At 41.6% G+C, this 18,097-nt stretch overlaps 1 pseudogene; it reads right to left on the reverse strand.

Annotated features, from left to right (window-relative positions):
• Positions 1–829: 829 nt before the first annotated feature.
• LOC137205747 (formin-binding protein 1-like) lies at positions 830–8,422 on the reverse strand (annotated as a pseudogene).
• Positions 8,423–18,097: the final 9,675 nt, after the last annotated feature.

Consider the following 18,097-nt stretch of genomic DNA (forward strand, 5'->3'; position numbering starts at 1 on the left):
TGCTAACACAACATCCATTCTGCAGTCCATGGATCAAGGGGTAATTTTGACTCTCAAGTGTTAGTACTTAAGAAATACATTTTGGATTTTGTTAGGCATAGTTGATTTTAACTAAACAAGAGAAACCTGGTAATATCTATTAAAATTAAAATTCAGATAGAAAAAGAGGATTACATTTTGTAAGGCTATAGCTGCCATAGATAGTGATTCCTCTGATGGATCTGGGCGAAGTCAGTTGAAAACCCTCTGAATTGGAAAGGATTCACCATTCTAGATGCCATTAAGAACATTCATGATTCATGGGAAGAGGTCAAACTATCAATATTAACGGGAGTTTGGAAGAAGTTGATCCCAACCCTCACAGGTGACTTTGAGGGGTTCAAGACTTTCATGGAGGAAACAAAAAAAAAAGGTGTGGGACTTCCCTGGCAGTCCAGTGGTTAAGACTCTGCGCTTCCAATGCAGGGGGCGGGGGTTCGAGCCCTGGTTGGGGAACTAAGATCCCACATCCCATGCAGGGCAGCCAAAAAAAAAAAAAAAATTAAGTTATATATGTTGTTCTTTCAGACATAATGCTATTGCACACTTACTATAGTATAACGTAAACATAACTTTTTTTTTTTTCATTTGTGCGGTACGCGGGCCTCTCACTGTTGTGGCCTCTCCCATTGCGGAGCACAGGCTCCGGATGCGCAGGCTCAGCGGCCATGGCTCACGGGCCCAGCCGCTCTGCGGCATGTGGGATCTTCTCGGACCGGGGCACGAACCCGTGTCCCCTGCATCAGCAGGCGGACTCTCAACCACTGCGCCACCAGGGAAGCCCCGTAAACATAACTTTTATATGCACTGGGAAACCAGAGAAATTCGTGTGACTTTATTATCATATTCGCTTTATTGCAGTGGTCTGGAACCAAACTTGCAATGTCTCCAGGGTATGCCTGTATACATCTTAGCACCTTTGGCATTTTTGTCCAAATAGACTTTGACAAATAAAGTATGAATATAACCCTTTTCATCTTCATTTCTCCAAATGCAGAATCACCTTCATTTTCCTCTATAACATACAATGTTTCTGCTTCAACTGCTGAAAGAATTCCTTCATTCTGACCTTCAAATATGTAGAGAATTTTACAAGTCCCTGTGGGGGGGAATATGTTCCTTGTCATCGAATTTATTATTAAAAGTCATGACCAGACCTGCACCTCACTCTCCTGACTTTGCTCCTCTGTGTAACTGGTGTCTGTATTCTTCCAGTCTTGTGCACAGTTATTTGGGACTGAGATTTTTATGCATTACACTCTGTTGTCAGGCCTCTTCACTTGGTGCTGAGAGCCTGCCTTCAACCTCAGCTAGCCAGACTTCAAGGTTCTGGGCCTCTCGTCACAGTTTTCCTACGTATATGTATATATGTATATGAAACTCTCTCTCTCTCTCTCTCTCTCTCTCTCTCTCTCTCTATATATATATATATATATATATAGTTAATTTGTGACCCAAACTGGCTGGATCTCCCATTTGAGGATTCATTAGACAGTCACTCTTCATCTTTGTTATACCATCTCTGATCCATTTCCATCTGGATTTCTTTATTTAATTCATTGACTTTCTTTATATAGCTTTTTCCTTCTTTGTTGAGATGAAAGATTGCTGAAACCCTCTGGTGTTGCCCCCCACCACCACGCTTTAGGTTTTTAAAGTGAATTTGGGGTTTGAAGATCATGAACTCATTGAAGCAATGAGTACCCTTTACTGTGTGGGAAACATTTATTTTTATGAACAGCCATAACTTTCCTTTGGATTTGCTATCAGATTTGACCTCTGTTTTGTCTACTCTGGAATTTTAAACACGATGATCAGACACAGTACACTTCATTGGCTGAGTGTCTTCCTCAGATGTCTCCAGGAGGCTCAAACTCTGACTTGAAAGTTTCTGTTACCAACTATGACATTTATCTGATCATTGATTCAGCTGACTTAACTATGGTATCCAAGCATTTCCCACTGATTACTATTGCCTGTTGATCAACATCTGCATGTCTTCATTGATCCTCCAATTCTCACTGTCCTTCTTTCTTCCATCTCTTGTATTTTCTGAAGGATGTTGGATATATGAGGATGGTAATATGCATGCAGGTCCTGGTCCAGTTTCTTGAAGACTTGGTGAGTAATCTGCTTTGCTGTCCTCTGCTATTGGTGATACTTTTGAGTTTGTTGGTGTGCCTTTTCAACACCTACCTTTTAAACACTCATGTCAGCGTGATTTTTTTTTTTCCAAAATACTGCTGTGTTCTGTCAGTCTTTTGGAATCTCACACATACCGTCGTTTACTTGATTTACGTTGCTTCCAGCAAGTGTCTATCGGTGGCTCTCTTTTGTGCATCACGAAAAGTGCGATATCCACTCCTGCTCTGGTCTTGAACACAGCCCGCTAACTCCACGGTGACCTGTGAGGTCAAGTTCTCCAAGGTAAATGCATGGTTGCCCAGCGTGACCGCTCATTTCGCTCACAGGGTGGGAAGGAACGCTTTACATGACGAATATACTTGTATTCTTCCTCCTTCCAGTTCTTTTTAGGTTGGTATTTCTTCAAAAGATTCCTGAGTTGCTTTGTAAAGCTGAGTTCAGTCTGTCGTTTCCCTGACAAATGTGATGTATTTCTCAAGAATACCAACTCCTCACTGCTTGTGTTTTCCTAAGTCGAACGGATCCCCGAGCTCGGTGCCCCAGTCCGGGCGCAGGGGCGGTTAGAGGCTCCCCGCGGCGGGCGCGTCGCCCGCATCCTGCTGGGTCTCCCCCACGGCCCCCCCGCCCCGCTCCGGGTAGATCCGCACTAAGATCGCTCCACCCACCGCCCGCCGTGGCCTCTTGTGTGCTTTAGCTTGTAAATGACCCGGATGTTCTCCCGAGTCCGGAAGCGCGCGCTCAAGCTTTGTCCGGGCGAATGGCGCACGGGCCCGGAGGGAAAGACCGAGGGGTACGGACGTCGCCTGTCAACGCTACCCTGGCCCTGGACCTAGCAGGATGGAGCGCTCCAGAGGGAGGTCCGACGAGTCTCTGGGATGCAGCATCCTGGGAGGAGCCCGGAGGTCCAAGAGGCCCTCTCATGTAAGAAAGGAGTTGGCCCGTGGGTGGTCCCAGAGCGCTTCTGGTAACAGGGCCCCTGGAACACTATTGGGTCTTCCCGCTGGCACCTCAAGCCAGACTTACCTCTGCCTCCTCATTCCATTCTCTCTCGACCACCCATAAACCAGACTGTACCGCCCAACCTGCTCGCCCTCTTCTGGTAGAGGTGGACCAAAGCCAAAGCCAAGCATAAAATGGAATGCCATCATCTGAGAATTAACTTCAGAGATAATTAACGTCAGTAATCTGATGTTTTATGGTTAAAAATTCAACTAAAAAACTTAAAATTATATACTGGGTTGTACAGACAACATCTCAGATGTGTCAGGCTTAGATCGTTCCTGTGGTCCTTATATTACACATTTGTGGAATGAAAAAAATGTTTATGTTCATGTCATGCTATTGCATCATTATCATTAACTTTAATTCACGACGGAGATTTTTCAGTAAAATTTTCTAGAAGGAACTTTGTTCCTAGGATTCATAGCTTGAATAGACATTTTAAAAACCCTTTGTTTTTTGCTAAAAATTAGTTGGCAGACTATAAGCTATCTTTTGTTTAAAATTTTAGCTTCCTCAAAAAGCCAGAAAAAGAACTACAAAATTAACCAAATAAAGAACACGGAAGGAAATGATAACCATAAAAGCATAAATTAATGAGGTAGGAAACAAAAGATAGTGAAAATAATAAATCAAAATGCTGGTTCTTTTGGAAAAAATTAACAAGATCAACAAACCAGTAGCTAAACTAATTGAGAAAAAAGGGAAGAAAGCACAAAAATACAAAATATAAAGGGGCATAGGGGAATTAACCATTGAAACAGAGGAAACTAAAAAAATATATGAGACTACTTTGTACAACTTTATGCAAATAAATTTCAAACTACAGATGAAATCAATAATTTCAGAGGAGAATACAGTTTCCCAAAATTGACCCTCATGGAGAGAGAAAACATTAACAGACCAATCTCCATAAAATAATAGAGAAATTTATCAAATAAATACACCATATATAGGAGAATTCTATCAAATCCTTAAACACCAGACAAGCCTAATACTACACAAATTATTCCAGGAACTAAAAGATGAAAGGAAATAGCCAAATCCTTTTGCAAAGCAAGTATATCAATTAATATAAATTAATTAATAAAATTAAACCTGTTTTAAAAATCCTAAGGGATCCACAAAGAACTATTAGAACTAGTAAATGAGTTCAGCAAGGTTGCAGGATACAAGATCAATATACAAAAATCAATTGTACTTCTATACACTGACAGTGAATAATCTGAAAATAAAATTAGAACAATTCCACATACAATAGCATAAAAAGAATAAAATACTTAAGAATAAATTTCCCAAAATGAGTTTAGGATTTGTACACTGAAAACCACAAAACATTATTGAAAGAAACTGAAGAAGTTCTAAACAAATGGAAAGACACCATGGATTAGAATATTGTTAAGATGGCAATACTCTCCAAATTGATCTATAGATGCAACACAATCTCTATCAGAATTCCAGCTGCCTTTTTTTGCAGAAATTGACGAGCTGATTCTAAAATTCATATGGAAATATAAGGGGCCTAGATTAGCCAAAACAGTATTGAAAAATAAGTTGGAGAATTTGTACTTCCCAATTTCAAAACTTACTACAAGGCTACAGTAATCAAGACAATGAGGTACTGGTATAAGGATAGAAATAGAGATTAATGGAATAGAATTGAAAGTTCAGAAACAAACCTTTACATTTATGGTCATTTGATTTTCAGCAAAGGTGCCAAGACAATTCAAGGTGGAAAGAATAGTCTTTTCAACAAATATCGCTGGGACAACTGGATATCCAGATGTACAATAATAAAGTTGGACCCCTTCCTCACCCTGTACAGAAAAATTAATTCAAAATCTATCATAGACCTAAGTGTAAGAGCTAAAATTATAAAACTCTTAGAAGAAAACATGGAAGTAAATTTCTGTGACCTTAGGTTAGACAAAGCCTTCTGATATATGACACTAAATGCAAGTGAGAAAAGAAAAATAAATTGGAATCCATCAAAATGAAAAACTTTTGTGCTTCAAAGACACCATCAAGAAAGTGAAAATACAATTCAAAAGTGGGAGAAAAAAGTTGTAAATAAAGGACCTGGACCTATGTCTCACACCATACACAAGAAAAATATGCAAACGATCAGAGGTCTAAATGTTAAAGATATAATCACACAAGTAGTAGAAGAAAGCTTATATAAAGAATTCATACAACCCAACAATAAATACAGATAACCCAATTTAAAACTAGGCAAAAGATTTGAATATCTCCAAAGAAGATACACAAATTGCCAAAAGCACATGAAAAGATTCTCAGCAGAATTAGCCATTAAGAAAATGAATATCAAAACTACCATGAAATTGCACTTCACACCCACTAGCATTGCTAGAATAAAAAACATGAACAATAACAAGTTTGGAGAGAATGTGGAGACATTGGAACTCTTATACATGCTGGTGGTGCAGCTGCTTTGGAAAACTGTCTGACAGTTTCTCAAACAGTTAAACATAGAGTTACCATATGACCCAGCAATTCCACTCCTAGGTATCTACCCAAGAGAAGTAAAAACATATGTGGACACAAAATCTTGTACATGAATGTTCATAGCTTTGTTCATAAGAGCTAAAAAGTAGAAACAATACAAATGTCCATCAACTGATGAATGGGTAAACAAAATGTGGTATATTTATACAATGGAATACTATTAAGCCATAAAAATGAATGAAGTACTAATACATGCGACAATGTGAATGAACCTTGAAATCATTCTATCAAGTGAAAGAAGCCAGACACACAGATTATATGATTCCATTTACATGAAAATTCCTGAGTAGACAAATTCTTAGAAAAAGAGAGTAGATAGGGTTAGGGATAAGATGTGACTGCTAATGGGTATGGAGTTTCTTTCTGAGGTGATGAAAATATTCTGGAATTATATACTGTTGATCCACACACACTTTATGAATATACTAAAAACCACTGAATTGTACACTTTAAAAGGGTGAGCCTTACTCTTTGTGAGTTATATCTCAGTAAAGCTGTTAACTTTTATAACCCATGTAAAAGTGGAGGTAAGGGAATAAGAAAGAAATCTATAAATTGATAAGGAATTATTTCCAGTTTATGTTGTTAAGATATAAAAGTGCAATCAACTGGAAGCAACCCAAATGTCCATGAACCAGTAGAGGGATAAACAAATTTTTCTAGCCACACAACAAAATAGTACACAACAATAATAAGGAAAAGAACAAGTAGTACTTTTAACAACAGTTATGAATCTCACTTTCATTATGCTAAGTGAAAGAGGCCAGATGATACAAAGGGCTAAATACTGTCTGATTCCATTTCTATGATAGTCTAGAAAAGGTAAAATAATAGAGAGAGGAATTAAATCTGTGTTTGCCAGAGGCTGGGAGTGGAAGAAGAAGATTGACTGCAAAGGGACAGGGAACTTATTGGGGTGCTGGACATGTTCTGTATCTTGATTTTGGTGGTGGTTACCTAGTTTGATAGCATCAATCAAACTGTACACTTAAAAGGAGTGAATATATCATACTTCAATAAACCTTCCTTTTAAAAAAACACAAAAGTTTGAAAGTATATTTCATATGCTGGCTTTTGTGTAAGTAAGGGAAATAAAAGTCTATATTGTGTCTGCTTATTTTTGTAAAAGGAAAGATTGGAAAGATAAACCAGAAATTTAATGAAACTGGCTTACCTAGAGGGGCTAGGTGGGAATGGAGAGAGAGGAAGAGAGAAAAGAATGAGACTTTTCTGAATACATCTTTTTCATATAGTGTTGACTTTTTAACTGTTAATATTTTACATATTCAAAAAATAAATCGATGAGGATGGGGAAAATACTTAACATTTAAAAATGAACCTAGTTGAAAGTCAAATTGATAACAAACTCATTTATACAGAAGAAAAAAATATGATTAGTTCAAGTAACTTTGAACACCGTCCTTTTAATTGGACATATTCTGAGAATAAGAAAAAATCTACAAAGAAATCTTGACTTTTACTTGATATTTTTGTTGTTGGTAGTGGTATAAGTGTAACAACTCTGAAACTATTTTGTGTGTATTGTAGGATTGAGCAAATGACTAAATACATCAATAATGTTGGGAGTGAATGTTTTCACTGTGGAAAAAGAGATATTGAGAGAGAGAATTAGCCCCTGACAGCTGGGAGCTGACCTGGCACCGGAGGTAGGCTGTGGTGTTTATTAAAAGTAAAAATTTCACAGAACACCAACGTCAGGGAAGGCCACTCTGTGATGGTGATGGATCCAAATAAAAAGAGGGCCACCTCATAATCGTGTCCAAACACAGACAAAAACTTGAACATTGTTTAAAACCACAAAAATGGCCTAACCCTGTGATTGGTAGCCTTGTTCCCATGCTTCTCTCTTTCTAGAAAAGAATTAAGATACCTGCCCATAGAGTTAGCCCTGCCTCCTTACAGCCATATCCAGAGCAATGTGCACTCCCTCAAACCTTCCTCCATAATCACCCAACACAAGCCCAAATCCTGCTAAGTCCTTTCTGACACCCTCCCCCTGGGACGTCGCATGGCTCCTCAAGTTGAGCAGTTTCCCTGTTGCAACAGGTCATAAATCTAACTTCGTTTAACTGTAGGTGTGCTCCTGGTGGCCTTTAGCTGATGAAGGAAATTTACAATACAGATGTGGAACACAGAATGGAGAGGAAAAGCCCTGTGGTGTTAGAGGGGAATTAGGGTTATCTATTTGAGCTCATGATTTTTTAAAAAAATCTGTTCATGTATCTCCTAAATCTGTCAACTGAAAGGGCTGGGAAGCGATACTCCAAGTAGCACTGGACATGACTATCTCGCAGATTTTGATTTCTAAATATTTTCCATTTTAAAAGAACCAGGGCTTCTTGGAGAAATGGCTGATTCCAGGACTGGGGCAGGGAAAGTGTGAGATAAGCCTGGAATATATTGTGTGACAGAAAACAAGAAAACACTTGAATGATGAGCACATATCAAAGGTCACAGGCATGAGCTTGAGGGGCTGCCACTGGTTAAAGTAGAGACAACTTGTGTATCAAAAATGAATAGTTTAAAAACATGCAATTATAAATAAGAATCTACGAGTTCATAGTACTACTAATATTACTATGAATAATACAAAAGGAGGGAGAAGGACAAGTGCTTTTTTAAAATAGAAGAATGCCAACCAATAAATGTAGGAATTATAACATTGGAAAATTACCATTTTTGTAACAACCATGGTTAATAGTTGATTCGCACAAGAATCAATGGAGGACTTCCCTGGTGGCACAGTGGTTAAGAATCCGCCTGCCAATGCAGAGGACACAGGTTCGAGCCCTGGTCCGGGAAGATCTCACATGCCGCAGAGCAACAAAGCCCATGTGCCCCAGCTACTGAGCCTGTGCTCTAGAGCCCACAAGCCACAACTACTGAGCCCGCGTGCCACAACTACTGAAGCCCGCGCGCCTAGAGTCCGTGCTCCACAACAAGAGAAGCCACCCCAATGAGAAGCCCGCGCACTGCAGCAAACAGTAGCCTCCGCTCACCACAACTAGAGAAAGCCTGCGTGCAGCAATGAAGACCCAACGCAGCCAAAAAAAAAAAAAAAAGGCAAAGTGCAGCAGAGATTCATAAAAGTGTCTTTTCACAATGAATTCCAGAAATTGCAATTATGTCTGTCTTTTTTTTTCAAGACTGATTCTAGTGGGTTTGATTTGTCTCCAAGTTAAAAGTTTTAAACATACAATTCAAAGTGGCCACACAGAATGATGGAATTGAAATAATATGTCTATTTCTTCATCCTTACATTTTATTGTGGGGACTGTATTTCAAATGTACAATTTAAAGCAGGGTATGGCGGGAGGGAGTAATTAGAGGCATTAAGGAGCTAAAAGCCAGAACCAAAGATTCAGAACCTTTACAAATTCACTCTTAAAACATGGCGGCTAATGAAATGTGAACTTAAAATATACAGTGGAATATTATTTGGCCTTAAAAAGCAGTGAAGGGCTTCCCTGGTGGTGCAGTGGTTGAGAGTCCGCCTGCCGATGCAGGGGACACGGGTTCGTGCTCCGGTCCGGGAAGATCCCACATGCCGCAGAGCGGCGGAGCCCGTGAGCCATGGCCGCTGAGCCTGCGCGTCCGGAGCCTGTGCTCCACAACGGGAGAGGCCACAACAGTGAGAGACCCGCGTACGGCGGAAAAAAAAAAAAAAAAAAAAGGAGTGAAATTTTGACACATTCTATTCCATGGATGGATCTTGAAGACATTAATGCAAAGTGAATTAAGCCAGACGCAGAAGGACAACTATTGTATGATTCCACTTCTATGAGGTACCTAGGTAGTCAAATTCATAGAGAGGGAAAGTAAAAAGATGGTTGCCAGGGGCCGGGAGGGGAGGATGAGGAGTTATTGCTTAGTGGGCACAGAGTTTTTGTTTGGGATGATGAAAAAGTTCTGGGGATGGATGGTGGAGACTGCACAACAATGTGAATGTAATTAATGACACTGAACTGTAAACGTGTAAATAGTTAAAATAGTAAACTTTATTTGATGTACATTTTACAATAAAAAATAAATTGGAAAAATTGCTAAGTAAACAGAAACCAAGGGGAAAACTCACTTTAACCCAAATAATAGTAATAATTAAAAAAAAAAAAAGCATGCTGCTGAGTCTGCGTGTCAGGGGCTGACTTGGTACTAATTTACCTGCAGAATGTAATGTTTATTAAAGAGTAATTTTTAAATGTGCTAATCTGCAGGGAGATCAGCTTGGTGCTTTGTGACCACCTAGAGGGGTGGGATAGGGAGATTGGGAGGGAGATGCAAGAGGGAAGAGATATGGGGATATATGTATATGTACAGCTGATTCACTTTGTTATACAGCAGAAACTGACACACCATTGTAAAGCAATTATACTCCAATAAAGATGTTAAAAAAAAACATGAAATGTTAACATCAAAAAAAATAATTTAAAAAAAAGTGCTAATCTGAAGGTTCTTTATTGTTAAAACAGTAACCACAACAACTGTTAGACCCACAACGTGGGCTCCTTGGGGAGGCCATCTGCAAGCGCCCGCTGAAAGCAAAGACCCAGCCTGGGGACTCCAGGCCGCCTATGACGTGAAGTTTCTCCACCGCGCTTCTCAGTGCTCACCCAGCAGACAAAACACACGTTAATGCAATTAAAGTGTCAATTCCAGCAATAAAAAGAAACGAGCTATCAAGCCACGAAAACACATGAGGAAACTCAAATGAATATTGTAAGTGAAAGAAGCCAATCCGAAAAGGCTGCACGCTGTGGGATTCCAACTATATGACATTCTGGAAAAGGCAGAACTATGGAGGCAGTGAAAAAAGATCAGTGTTGGCAGGGGTTGGAGGGGAGGAAGGGATGAACAAGGTGGCACACAGGATTTTTAAGGCAGTGAAACTATTCCGTAGGATGCTGCAATGGTGGATACATGTCATCACACGTTTGTTAAAACCCGTAGAGTGTACAATACAAAGAGTGATCCCTAATGTAAACTATAGACTTTGGTTCATTATTTTGTATCAATATTGACTCACCTATCATAACAAATGTACCACACTAATGCAAGATGTTAGTAATAGGGGAAATTGGGGAGGATGGGGTGGGTATAGGGGAACTCTCTACTTACTAATAAATTTTTCTGTAAACCTAAAACTGCCCTACAAATAAAGTTTATTAATTTAAAACAAAGCATTATTTCACTTTTCCTTTTTTGTACATTAATATTTACCTCATTTATTGCCTTAGCAATGACATTGTTTAGAATTGCCAATGCATAGGGACAGTAAAAACCAGCCGGACATTTTAGTCTCCAGTGAGGTCCTCTGCTCTGAACTGCTTGGATGTCTGGGCCTGGCGGTGTGTGCCCAGCACCCAGCACAGTAGTTGCTGAGAGCAAGGCGTTCGGTGCTGGCTATGGACTGAGTGGATCTGAGACTTGTGGGCTGTGGGCCTACAGCTTTTGCTCAGGGTTCCGAATGTAAACATGGCTGAAGAGTTGAAATGTTTTTGCAGAAGTGATTCCTCAGCCAATGAGGAGGAGGTTAATCTCCAGAACTTGGACTTCTTGATCAAATGAGCCTGCAATGCCTTGAAGGTAGCAATTCCACCTGACCTCATTCAGAACATTTTTCTTCCCATAGACCTTTTTTTTTTTTTGCGCGGTACGAGGGCCTCTCACTGTTGTGGCCTCTCCCGTTGCGGAGCACAGGCTCTGGACGCGCAGGCTCAGCGGCCATGGCTCACGGGCTCCGCCGCTCCGCGGCATGTGGGATCTTCCCGGACCTGGGCACGAACCTGTGTCCCCTGCATCGGCAGGCGGACTCTCAACCACTGCGCCACCAGGGAAGCCCTTCCCATAGACCTTTGATTACTGATTCAGAACCGTTTATTCTGTGTCCTTTATTGGGAACTCCGTATTTTTTTTTTTTACATCTTTATTGGGGTATAATTGCTTTATAATGGTATGTTAGTTTCTGCTTTATAACAAAATGAATCAGTTATACATATACATATGTTCCCATATCTCTTCCCTCTTGCGTCTCCCTCCCTCCCACCCTCCCTATCCCACCCCTCCAGGCGGTCACAAAGCACCGAGCTGATCTCCCTGTGCTATGCGGCTGCTTCCCACTAGCTATCTATTTTACGTTTGGTAGTGTATATATGTCCATGCCTCTCTCTCGCTTTGTCACAGCTTACCCTTCCCCCTCTCCACATCCTCAAGTCCATTCTCTAGTAGGACTGTGTCTTTATTCCTGTCTTACCCCTAGGTTCTTCATGACATTTTTTTTTCTTAAATTCCATATATATGCGTTAGCATACGGTATTTGTCTTTCTCTTTCTGACTTACTTCACTCTGTATGACAAACTCTAGGTCTACTCACCTCATTACAAATAGCTCAATTTCATTTCTTTTTATGGTTGAGTAATATTCCATTGTATATATGTGCCACATCTTCTCTATCCATTCATCTGTGGATGGACACTTAGGTTGCTTCCATGTCCTGGCTATTGTAAATAGAGCTGCAGTGAACATTTTGATACATAACTCTTTTTGAATTATGGTTTTCTCAGGGTATATGCCCAATAGTGGGATTGCTGGGTCATATGGTAGTTCTATTTGTAGTTTTTTAAGGAACCTCCATACTGTTCTCCATAGTGGCTGTACCAATTCACATTCCTACCAGTAGTGCAAGAGTGTTCCCTTTTCTCTACACCCTCTCCAGCATTTATTGTTTCTAGATTTTTTGATGATGGTCATTCTGACTGGTGTGAGATGAATGTAGTTTTGATTTGCATTTCTCTAATGATTAATGATGTTGGGAATTCTGTATTTTCAAGAGGCATTTCATTGCTCTGTTCTCATAGTCTTTTATGGGCTTGTGCATCTCCCTATGTAATCTTTTGTGTTAAATAGCTGTTTCCTGATATACCTTAGTTATTCTGTTCTCAGCATATCAGTCGTGCTTTCAGCATCGATACTATTTAGTCTATTATCGAGGAATCTTGCTTTTGTTGAGTGAGATATTCTTTTTATTTATCTATTCATTTATTTATTTATTATTGAAGTGTAGTTGATGTACAATATTATATAAGTTACAGGTTACAGTACAGTGATTCACAATTTTTAAAGGTTATACTCCATTTATAGCTATTATAAAATATTGGCTATATTCCTTGTGTTGTACAATATACACTTGTAGCTTTTTTCTTTTGAGAACAGATTGCAATCACTGTCTAACCTTCTGTATTTCTTGCAAAGGATTCATTGCTAGTCTCTGAATTAATGTTTGAGGTTCTTTGTGCAGTAAAAGTTTTTCTTTGGTTTCAGAAAACTCGACTTCCTGTTTATTCATACTTCCTTGTTGATCTTTTTGTTCTTATTGATAATTTATTTGGAGTAGTTTTATAGTTTATGTAAATATTTTAATGGATTTTAAAAGGAGTGAGTTCTTGGGGGTATTATTTGCACTACCATTAGCCTGAGAGCACTTTCATATGTGAGAAGCCACCTGGCCGGGGTGGGGGAAGGCACTGAGGAGATCATAGGACAAGGACACCGAATGGGCTGTGAACTGGGGCCATGTCCTGCAGGGCCTTCGGACGGAGTTAGGGAGTTGCACCTTACCCTGTGAGCTGTGCCAAATGGAGAGCAGTGAGGAGTATTACCGGGAAATAGTATCATCCTCTTTGGTTTAAGGAAGATTATCTAGGTAAGGAGATCAGCTTTGGTGAGGTGAGCAGAGAGACAAAATGGGGGCTAGAATGCAGACTTTCCAATATTGTTACTTTTGAAAAGCTCTAAAAAGCACAAGTCTTCCTGCAGAGTCTTGTACTCATAGACCTGCAGGCTGCCAGCCATACCTTAAGCTCAGCTTGTGGGTAGATTCCTGCCAGTGAGAACAATGTGTATCCCTTGGATGCATGGCTCTTAAGGTGCAGAAGAAGCAGGGGTATATTTGGACAGGGCTCAGGCTTCGGTGTCAGACACACCTGGTTTGAGTCCGGATTCTGCCACTTCCTAGATGATGGTCATAGGCAAGTCACTTAATCTTTCAGAAAGTTCTCATTTTTAGACCAAAGTATGAGAGGCCTCTTCCCTGGGCCCCTGGCTTTAGAAGGTCCTGCTGTGGTCCTCTCCTGCCCACAGGGAATCTATGCCAATGATCAAGGCCCACATGTTAGTCTATGTGAATGGTGCCCCCCAGACTTGTGCAGTGCACATCCTGTGCAACTGCCCAGTGTGGACTGCTAATAATAGTGAAAAGAGGAGACAGGATTGAGGACACTAAGGGGGTAAAATCCAGCCTTGGCTGGTGTCAGGATGTGACCAGTAGAATGATTGGGCCATCAACAGCCAGAGGAAAATACGGCAGAGACTTGAGAGGTCAATTTTAGGTGTGTTAAGACTTTGGCCCTGCCAAACAGCCATCCAGAGCTATCCAGCAGCCCAAACTCATGAGGGTCTCAGGGCTTGACACAGCTTTGGAAATCACTGGCATCAGGGTCATGGTTGAGGCCTGGTGGCTGAGCAAGGCCTCTGAGGGAAAGCCTATAGGTCATGGTGAGGATTGAGCCTATTCTCCTGGGGGGCATATGTGTTTAATGGACATGAGGGCAAAAAGGGGCCATGAGAAGAGCAGAGGGCTTTAAGGTTCTGGGATAATGGGACGTCACTGGTGGTACATCCCAGGAGTAGAGGGTTTTGAGAGATCAGTGAAGACAGAATCATTTGCCTAGAAGACAGTTCTTTCTGGAGGAACAAAGACACAGTGAGTGAGTAGTGTGGATGTTGAAGCCAGGAGGTTGTCTACACCTGCAGAAACGTGGTGGTGATAGGAAGCAGGGAGAAAGGCGGTGAGCTTGAGGGCAGAGCAGGATCAGGCCGACAGTCCTGAGAGCACGGTGAGGGGAGGAGCTGCAGAAAGAGGATAGTTGATGAGGCATGTCAGAGGGGAAGCAAAGGGTGCAAATCAAGAGAAAATGTCCGGGGGGAGGGGAGTAGTCCCAAGGAGTAGGAGTCAATGTGTGCGAAGAAAAGAGACAAAATAGGGAAGATGTTTGAAGGGTAGGGAAGGGGTATTGGGCCTGGGTTTGGGCTTGCTGGCAGAGGAAGAGAGCAGGTATCTGTCAAGGCTTCTGCAGGTGGGAGTCAGGGTAGCATTGGAAGCATCTAGATTTTTTTTTTTTTTAAGGAGATGTTGGGGGTAGGAGTTTATTAATTCATTCATTTTTGGCTGTGTTGGGTCTTCGTTTCTGTGCGAGGGCTTTCTCTAGTTGCGGCAAGCGGGGGCCACTCTTCATCGCGGCGCGCGGGCCTCTCACTATCGCGGCCTCTCTTGTTGCGGAGCACAGGCTCCAGACACGCAGGCTCAGTAGTTGTGGCTCACGGGCCTAGTTGCTCCGTGGCATGTGGGATCTTCCCAGACCAGGGCTCAAACCTGTGTCCCTTGCATTGGCAGGCAGACTCCCAACCACTGCGCCACCAGGGAAGCCCTGGATCTAGATTTTGATGAAGCTTTGATTATGTCTTCTATGGTGTCTTCTATGTGTGGTCCTCTTGTGTCTTCTGTGGTGTGCTTGTATCTCTGACGGGAACGTGCACTGTTACATGTGTTTAATGTATTTCAGCTGATCCCCCGCTCCCTAAGGGTATCAATTCATTTCTTCTTACAGGACAATGAGTGCCTGTTATTTTCAGAGTACAATGGGAGACATAAAATGACTAACAGCTCTCCTAGGTTAAGCAGCCTACAAGAGCATCAGCAGAACTTGTGATAAGGTTGTTGAACAAGTTTGCATAGCTAGCTATGTAGGGTTAAACAATATGGACAAAATTAAGATTCAACACTGGCAGGGAGGATGGGTTCAACAGCCCATTTAGGATGGTTAAGGTTCAAGTGCCGTGTGTAGAAGTAAAAACACAAGATGAATTGCATAAAGGCTGGAGCTCGGGAGCCTGACTTGGCAGTCGTTCACATAAGAGGTCGCTCTGTGGTCCATAACTGAGTCTTGGACTCTTTAGTGACTTAAAGCTTTGTATATGCCCAGAGTGATAACGATAGCTTCTATACCTGCCACATCTCAGATGGCTGGTACTTTTACTCCTCTAGTATTTCTTCTTGATCCTCATATCCATATTATGTGGTGTTATTAGCCTGCTTTACAGACAAAGAAAAGGACACAGGGAGATGAAACAGCTCATCTCACGTCACACAACTGGGAAGTGAGGGAGCCATGTTCTTTCCACTGAGCCACACAGCCCTCAGCGTAACTCAGCTGCTTAAAAAGCTAATAAACTTTGGTGTGTGTTAATAAAAATGGCGTGTCCAGGTTGTGGGACTCCGTGGTGTCTGTGTGCTTGGTTTAGGCCAGCCAGATCCCATCTGGGACATTGGTCATTTCTAGAGATCCCACTGTAATGAAGGATGCTCTAGGTGTGAACAGGGATATGGTGGGGGTAGTATAGGGTCACAAGAAGGTTCAGGGAATTAAGGGTGCAGTCATGTGGCTCAGAGGGATGAATTGAGATGCTTCTTGGAGTACAAAGAAATTTAGTGGAAATATGATGGAGGCAGATTTAGATTAGTTCAGTTTATAACTGCAACAAGTTGGAATCTTAGAGTTCAATAGTAATGTGTGAATGAGTAAATCCACACAATGAAATACTAGGCAACTCTTTAAAAAGATGTACAGTTGACCCTTGAACAACACGGGTTTGAGCTGCACAGGTTCACTTATACGCCGATTTTTTTTTTTTTAATCTTTAAAAATTTATTTTTGGCTGCACTGGGTCTTCGTTGCTGCACATGGGCTTTCTCTAGTTGGGGCGAGTGGGGGCTACTCTTCATTGCAGTGCTCCGGCTTCTCATTTCGGTGGCTTCTCTTGTTGCAGAGCACGGGCTCTCGGCACGTGGCCTCAGTAGTTGTGGCACCCAGGCTTAGTTGCTCTGTGGTATGTGGGATCCTCCCGGACCAGGGATCGAACGCATGTCCCCTGCATTGGCAGGTGGATTCTTAACCACTGCACCATCAGGGAAGTCCCAATGCAGATCGTTTTCAATAGTAGATACTACAGTCCTACAGGATCCAAGTTGGTTGAGTGGGTAGACGTGGAACCTCAGATACCAAGGAGCTGCAGATACAGAGGGTGGACTAGTAATTAATCTGGGGCTCTTTGTGCAGAGGGTTGGTGCGCCTAACCACCGCGTTGTTCAAGCGTCAACTATAGTTCTGTATTAGTTCTGTATTACTGATACTTGAAGATATGTTCAGTGAAAAAAGATCACAACATGGTATTATTGTTTTATTCCATTAAAAATATATATATATATACACACACATATGGTTATATTTAAATAGTCAGAAAATGTTTGTGACCAATAATATGTGGTTCTCTTGTAGTGGGATTTCAAATAATTTTTTATAACTCCTGTCTTCTAATTTTTCTATATTTAATACGGAATTTGTATAAGAAGAGATGAAAGCATATTTATATTACCCAGTAGTGAGTCAGTCCCTGCCGAAGCAGTAATCTCCTAGCCCCTCACCTCAGGGTCTGGAAATGGGGCCAACACAACAGGGGCTGGGAAAGGGGACACTAGGTCTCTTTCAACTCAAAGATGTCAAGTGGAAAGCAGGTTACCAGACACAGTGTGACCCCGCTTTCATAAAACACACGAACATCTGTGAGAAGCTCTGGTGACCCTGGTGTGCCCAGGCATTTCCAGAGGGTTCCTTTGCAACTGAAACAGAGAAGAAAACCCCCAAGGCTGTCATCTGGCACCCCTATTGCAATGATGGGGTTTTCACGCAAATGTCCTCAGAGAGGAGCTTTCCTGTCTAGTGACCTAACGGGATACTGGCATCAACTGGAGAGAGTAATGGACTGCGGGGTTGGCTGTCCCTCAGAGATGCTGAATGCATTTTAGTCCGATGCTTCAAGCAGAAGGGATGGTTTCTCCTCCTCCCATTTGCCCTTCTGTCTTTTCCTTTCTTCAACTTATAGTTCCCTTTTCAGCCATCAACAGAATTGGCAATCTGAATGAAAAGGGGTAGCCCCAGGCATGGGACCTTATGGGAAAGCTCATCTCTCCAAAGATAGGCCCTTCATACTGGATGTGCTGCTGAGGCCATCAGAATGGAGCAGGATGCAACAATCCTTAGCAAACAGTACATCAGAAGTGAACAGTCTTAATGGGGGCGGGGGGTGGGAGTCTCCAAACTGAATGGAAAGAGGGGACAAAAAGATCAAAGGGGAAAAACAAACAAAAGGAGAAACAGATGAGTAAAAGGCCACATCTACTTTCCCCCTTTATAGCAGCTTTAACAGCTTCCAGTCTTTGAACATCACCTTATGCGGGAGGTGGAAGGGGAACAGG

The sequence above is a fragment of the Pseudorca crassidens genome, chromosome 14 (genome assembly GCF_039906515.1).
Source record: "Pseudorca crassidens isolate mPseCra1 chromosome 14, mPseCra1.hap1, whole genome shotgun sequence".
NCBI lineage: Eukaryota > Metazoa > Chordata > Mammalia > Artiodactyla > Delphinidae > Pseudorca > Pseudorca crassidens.